Here is a 7,807-nt window from a genome sequence, read left to right on the forward strand (position 1 = left end):
AATTGGTCAGTTCCTGAAAGCCAACGCCCTGCCTGCAGATGGCAGTGCTAAGCCCCCAAACTGAATATTTATTTAAATGCCCAATATAATTGAAAGTATACCATAAGAACAATGCGGAAATCCTGACAAGGTCAGGAAGACACCTGATGCCACTGTCCTTTAAAACACAAAGGACCTCGCAAGCTTCTACTCACTAATTAGTACAGCTGCCTTATTCTTTTTTTTTTTTTTTAAGAGAGGGAGAGGTGGAGGAGGGATAGAGGGAGAGGGGGACAGAGAGAATCTTAAGCAGGGTCCGGGCCCAGCACGGAGCCCAGGACGGGACTCAGTCTCACAACCCTCAGATCATGACCTGAGACAAAATCAAGTCAGACACTTAACTGACTGAGCCACCCAGGCTCCCCTGCCTTAATTATTCTTTATCTGAGTCCAGATTATTACTTTTGCTATTGATTTCTCAGAATTTTTGTTGCTAGAATATAGCCACTTAAACTTTTCATGTGGTTTGTGGAAACAGGGATAAAGGGATATTTGTAAGATAGTAAGAAACAAAAGCAGCCAAGTAACCTGCTGGTAGTGGTCACTTCCTTTAAGTTTGGCACAATGAATACAATGTCATGATGTATATGCTAGAAGAAGAAATTTACCAAGAATATGCTGGGTTTAGGGGCACCTGGGTGGCACAGCGGTTAAGCGTCTGCCTTCGGCTCAGGGTGTGATCCTGGCGTTATGGGATCAAGCCCCACATCAGGCTCCTCCACTGGGAGCCTGCTTCTTCCTCTCCCACTCCCCCTGCTTGTGTTCCCTCTCTCACTGGCTGTCTCTATCTCTGTTGAATAAATAAATAAAATCTTTAAAAAAAAAAAAAAGAATATGCTGGGCTTAAGCAATTCTCAGGAGTAAATTTTAGAACCAAGTCCTGATCAAATCCATGTTTAATTAATGTTGCCTTTAACGTAAAATACCTAGATTGCCTTAATGAGATTACAGATTAAGACTATTATTTCATTCCTACCATTTTCCTAAAAATAAAGCTGGTAATATAAATAAATGTCACTTGGAAAGAGTTTTTGGCGTGTCAATACTATCCCAACAGTTAACTCTACTGATCCTTGGGAAAAGTCTGGTAGTAGATTATTTCTAGTCACTTTCTCAGAATTCAACCATCTGAATAGGTAATCAGACTCCAGAACTTTCATTTCATTAATTTTCCCCTACACCAGATCTTCAGATAATGTACTTGGAAGATATACCAACTACTTGCTCTTCATAACTCAACCTAAGTTCTCATATAAATTCCACCAAAGTTGGTAAGTATTAGTTAATATTTACATTATTGAAACATCCAACTTGCCACCAGGAAGCTAAGCACTTGTTTCTAATGACAAGTCAGAAGTCACTTTCACCTCCATACCAAGAATGAGAGCTTCTGTATTTAAGGAAGTTTGATCCAGGACATCTGGTTTCTGGTCCAGCATGCTTGTAAGAAGCTTGGAAGTTGCCACTCTGTCCTAAGGAGAAGCCAATAACTGAACACACTGAAAAATCAATGATTCTTAGGTCCCTAAGAGACATGTCACAGGGCAAACTGGTGTCCCCCAAATCGGAGCTCAACAGGTGAATACAGAGAATCACAACCTGCAAGAACAGAAATCTCTGTGGGAACCAGTGCCAGGGTAGGGACACTTGAACTGTAATTGAGGAATTGCTAGAGGCTCAGTATGGACAACCCAGGTAAAAGCTCCAACGGCCCCCACACTTTTGTGTTTCTCCTCCTTCTACCAGCATCTCACAGTGAATATTGGAGAAAAATCTTACGCTTCTAGTGGAGGAAGGGGGAAAGAAACCACTTTGAAATATGCCAGAGCACCGTTTTTTTTTTTTAAATGATTTTTTATTATATTATGTTAGTCACCATACAGTACATCCCCGGATTCCGATGTAAAGTTCGATGCTCCATTAGTTGCATGTAACACCCAGTGTACCATGCAATACGTGCCCTCCTTACCACCAATCACCAGTCTATCCCATTCCCCCACCCCCCCCCGAAGCCCTCAGTTTGTTTCTCATAGTCCATAGTCTCTCATGTTTCATTCCCCCTTCTGATTACCCCCCCTTTCTTTATCCCTTTCTTCCCCTACCGATCATCCTAGTTCTTATGTTCCATAGATGAGAGAAATCATATGATAATTGTCTTTCTCTGCTTGACTTATTTCACTTAGCATTATCTCCTCCAGTGCCGTCCATGTTGCAGCAAATGTTGAGAATTCGTTCTTTCTGATAGCTGAGTAATATTCCATTGTATATATGGACCACAACTTCTTAATCCAGTCATCTGTCGAAGGGCATCTCGCAGAGCACCCTGTTTTTAGCAAGGTCTGCTCTCAAAAAAGTAACAAGCACCTAACTTACAGAAGGGTTTTATCAGAGCCTAACTGACCAGCAGGCAGACCACTTTGGCCATCCTTTCCCACCTCAGGGGGAGAAAAATTTGAGAAGCACATGTGAAGTTTACAGTCCAGAGGCCTAAGTCTCACTAAAAGACTGAGACTTAATCATAAGACTATAAAATGCTTCCCCTACTCCCACAACTTACCATGACATTACTGAAGGCCTATTTGTAGCAGTGATGTACAGGTCCAGCAATCANAAAAAAAAAAAAAAAAAAAAAAAAGACAAGACATACTAGAAGGCAAAAAACAGGGGTGTCTGGCTGGCTCAGTCAGTAGAGTATGCAACTCTTGATCCCAGGGTCATGAGTTTAAGCCTCATTTTGGGCTTAGAGCCAACTTAATAAAGATAAATATTTAGGTAAACAGATAAATTGACAAATAAATAAAAAATACATACATACCTACATGGCAAAAACCAGTGTGTTGACAGAGCAAGCAACCAGACTCAGATATGGCAGGGACGATAGAATTACTGGACTGGGAATGTAAAACAACTGTAATATGTTAAGGGCTCTAATGGATAGAGAAGACAATATAAAAGGGCAGACACCCAATGTTAGCAGAGATGAATTCTAAGAAAATCAAAAGGAAATGCTAGAGATTAAAAAAAATTGCAACAAATGAAGAATGCGTCTGGCGGGCTAATTAATAGACTGGACATGGCTAAGGAAAGACTCTCTTGAGTGTGAGGCTATCGCAACACCAACCTCCAAAACTTAAGAAGCAAAGGAGGAAAAAAAAAAAAAAGACTGGGCGAGGGAGGGACAAAAACCAAAACAGAAAAACAACATCCAAGGGCCTGGGTGGCTCAGTCATTAAGGTCTGCCTTCGGCTCAGGGCATGATCCCAGGGTCCTGGGATGGAGCCCCACATCAGGCTCCCTGCTCCGCTGGGAGCCTGCTTCTTCCTCTCCCACTCCCTCTGCTTGTGTTCCCTCTCTCGCTGGCTGTCTCTCTGTCAAATGAATAAATAAAATCTTAAAAAAAAAAAAAACAATATCCAAGAACTGTGGGACAACAAAGAAACATGTAACATACACATAATGGGAATAACAAAGAAGAGAAAGAGAAATATTTAAAACAGTAAGGACTGAGAACTTCCTCAACTTAATGGCAGATACCAAATCACATACCCAGGAAATGCAGGTAACACCAAGCAGGATAAATGCCCTAAACCCTGTATCTATACCTATCATTTTCAAACTACAGAAAATCAAAGATGAAAAAATCCTGAAAGAAGCCAGAGGAAAAAGAAACAACTTACCTACAGAGGACCAAAGATAAGAGTTACATCCAACCTCTCAGAAACCATGTAAGCAAAGAAGAGCGGAGTAAAATACTTAAAATGTTGAGAGAGAAAAAACCCATCAACCTAAAATTCTGCACTCTACAAAATTATCTTTCAAAAGTGAGGGAGAAATAGACTCTCAAACAAAAATTGAGGGCATTTGTTGCCAGTAAAACTGTCCTTGCAAAAAATGTTAAGTTCTTTAGGTAAGAGAAGGAAAATGATACAAGTCAGAAACTTAATTTACATAGAGAAACAGTATCAAAGGAGTAAGTGAAGGTATTTAAAAAACTCATTAATTGATCATTAATTGATCTAACAGACAAGTTTGTTCAAACACTGTGTTTGCCTATGTATGTTTATTCATATGCTTATGTATAAGTGAAATGAATGAATGCAATGATATGAAGAACTGGAGGGAAGAATGATGATTATTTTGTTATTATAAGGTACTCAACACTACCCATTGAAGGACATAGCGTTATTTGAAAGTGGACTTGGAATAGTAGTAAATATGCATCACAAACACTAGGGCAACCACTAAAAAAATTGTGGTTTTTTTAAAGTGTAACTGATATGCTAAGAAAGGAGAAAATATAATCATATACAATGCTCAATTAAAAACCAATGAAAGGCAGAAAAAAGTGGAAGGCAAAATTGTAAACAAAGAACAAGGGCAACAATTAGAAAAATTACAAATATGGTAGATATTAATGCAGCTATGTCAATAATCACTGTAAATGCCAATTGTCTAAATGTACCAATTATCACATGGATTGTCAGATGGATCAAAAATCAAGATCCAACTGTATGTTGTCTACAAGAAGCCCACTTTAAATGTAAATATAGACATACAGAGACTAAAAGTAAAGTTATCAAGAGAATGAGAAGACAAACCAGAGTGGAAGAAAATACTTGCAAAAGACACATCTGACAAAGGACTATATTCAAAATATATCAAGAACTTTTAATATCCAATGAGCAAACCCAACCAAAGAAATGGCCCATAGACCTAAACCTCACCAAAGATATACAGATGGCAAATCAGCAAATGAAAAGGTGTGCCATATCATTATGTCATCAAGGAAACCCAAATTAAAATGAGATACTACTACACATCTGTGAGAATGGCCCATTCTGGAACACTGACACCAAATGCTGGTCAGGATGGAACTGGAGCAACAGGAACTCTCACACATTACTAGTGGATACAGCCACTTGGGAAGACAGTCTGATGGCTTCTTAAAAGACTAAACATACTTGTACATACAATCCACCAATGATGCTCATTGGTATTTACCCAGAGGAGTTAAATACTTATGTCCGTGCAAAAATCTGCACACAGTGTTTGTAGCAACTTTACTCCTATTTGCCAAATTTGGGGCTCAACCTACTGAGTCCTACAGTAGATAAATGGATAGACCATGGTATAGGAACTATCAAGCCATGAAAAGACCAGGAAGAAACTTAAATGCATATTAAATGAAAGAAGCCAATCTGAAAAGGCTACATCTTATATTCCAACCATATAATATTCTGAAAAAGGAAAAACTAGAGGCTGTGTGAAGATCAGTGGTTGCCAGGGTTGGGGGTGAGGGAGGGATCAACGGGTGGCACACAGAGGATTTCTAAGTGAAAATACTCTATATACTGTAACAAGGGATACATACATTTGTCCAACCCCCAAAAAAGTACACCACCAAGGGTGAACCCTGATGTAAACCTGGATTTGGGGTGATTATGTGTCAATATAGGATCATCAGATGAAATGAATGTACCACTCTGGTGGGGAATGTTAATAATGGGAGATGCATGCATGGAGGCGGAGGCTATACTCCTTCCTCAACTTTTCTATAAACCTAAAACTGCTCTAAAACTAAGTCTCGAAAAAAAAAAAATAAACGGAGAAAGATACACCATGCTAACACTCATCAAAAGAATGCAGGAGTAGCTATATTAATTTCAGATAGAGTAGACTTCAAAACCAGGAAAATTGTCAGGGATAAAGATAAATGATAAAGAGGTCAGTTTTACAAGACAACCGTTACCATGTATACACCTAACAGAGTGTCAAACTACATGAGGTGAAACACAAACAAAGAGAAATATATGAGACCAACACCTCTCTGTGACTGACCCAGCAGGCAGAAAACCAGTAAGAAAAGAGCTGAAACCAAGACCAACAATCAACTGGATTTAAATGATGTCTACCCAATCAGAGCAGAATACACATACTTTTCAAGCTCACATGGAACATTCACCAAGACATTCTTGGCTATAAAATACACCTGAACAAATTTGAAAGAACAGAAATCCTACAGTATCTACATTCAGACCACAATGGAATTATACAAGAAATTTTTTAAAAAACCCATAGATGGAGAATCTCCACTTAACACAATTCTAAATAATACATGAGTCAAAGAAGAAATCTTAGAGGACTTAAAATATATTTTGAATTACATGAAAATAAAAACTTAGCAAAATCTGTGGGTTGTAAAGAAGTGCTTAGAAGAAAATTTACAGCATTTAATTCATACGTTGGAAAAAACCTAAAAATCAATCATCTAAGCTTCCACCTTAGGAAACTAGAAACAAAGGAGCAAATTAAATCAAAAGTAAGCAGAAGAAATAAAAATCAGCAGATATCAATGAAAACAAGAAATCAATGGAGAAAATTAAACCAAAAACTGATTCTCTGAAAAGGTAAAATGGATAAGCCTCTAGCCAGACTAAGAAAAAAAGGACACAAATTACTAATATCAGAAAGAGGGGACATCACTATAGATCTCATGGACTTTAACATAAAGGCTGACCCCAGTGGTGCCCGACTGGCTCAGCAGGTAGAGCATGTGACTCTTGATCTCAGGGCTATGAGTTCAAGCCCCACGTTGGGGGTAGAGATTACTTAAAAATAAAATATATTTTTTAAAACGTTTTATTTATTTGAGAGAGAATGCAGGAGACGAGGGGAAGAGGCAGAGGAAGAGAGAAACCCAAGCACACTCCATGCTGAGTGCAGAGTCCCACTTGGGATTCAATCTCACGACCCTGAGATCATGAATTGAGCTGAAACCAAGAGTCAGACGCTCAGCTGACTGCAACACTCAGACACCCCTAAAACTAAGATCTTTAAAAAGAAATGTCTGACCTCAATAAATGATCTGAAAGTGATTGTTACTACATGAGATGATTTTGTACATATGCTAAAGAAAACTGGAAGTCTCAGTGAATGGGACATGAATACTCTGAAAAATTAAAATAACATTTCACTTGTATTTTCAATAGAGAATACATAAGGTGAAGAGGGAAATTCTTGTAAACAGAAACGTGTAACAAAATACCTAGATATTCCATCACAGGAAAGCAACTCAATCAGACAAAGGACAATGGGTAATACTATGCCTGCCGCCTCCCCCCGCCCCAAAAGCTTATTGGTCAGAGGGATAGAAAACAGATAATGGTTCCATCCTCCACTCCAATGCTGCTGCTCATCAGCCTTTAAGAGAACCACAATTCCTCTTCAGTTTCTCTATTAACATACTTAACAATTATTTGACAGAATACTTTTAAACATAATCAACTGTTCTGTATAATAGGGGAGGTCACAGACACCTCTTATTGATTGACCAACACTAAGGTTAATATTTATGTGAACAGTAAGCATTGAATCTTGATGGTGTCAAGTATTTCCTAAGAGTACTGAGCATGTCAGTAAGTCGGAACAGTGATAGTAACTTTCTAAGGTCACATCATTTGCAAAGAATGTTAAAACACAGGGAAAGGCATTATGTGGGTTATCTCTTAATTTATACTTTTCCCCAAAGAATTTACTCACTTCTATTTGGGGAGGGAAAAAAAGGGACTTCTCAATTGACTTAAAAAACTACCATCACTAGGACTGAAGAAAAAGTAATTTTTAAAAAATTATTTACTTGAAAGTGCGTGCCAATGAGAGCGAGAGAGCACGCGAGCATGCACGCAGAGAGGGGTGAGGCAGAGGGAGAAGCAGAGTCCCTGCCAGAGCAGGGAGCTCGCCATGGGGCCTGATCCCAGGACCCTGGTAT

Source organism: Ailuropoda melanoleuca, chromosome 4, assembly GCF_002007445.2.
Source record: "Ailuropoda melanoleuca isolate Jingjing chromosome 4, ASM200744v2, whole genome shotgun sequence".
In the NCBI taxonomy this organism is placed as follows: Eukaryota; Metazoa; Chordata; class Mammalia; order Carnivora; family Ursidae; genus Ailuropoda; species Ailuropoda melanoleuca.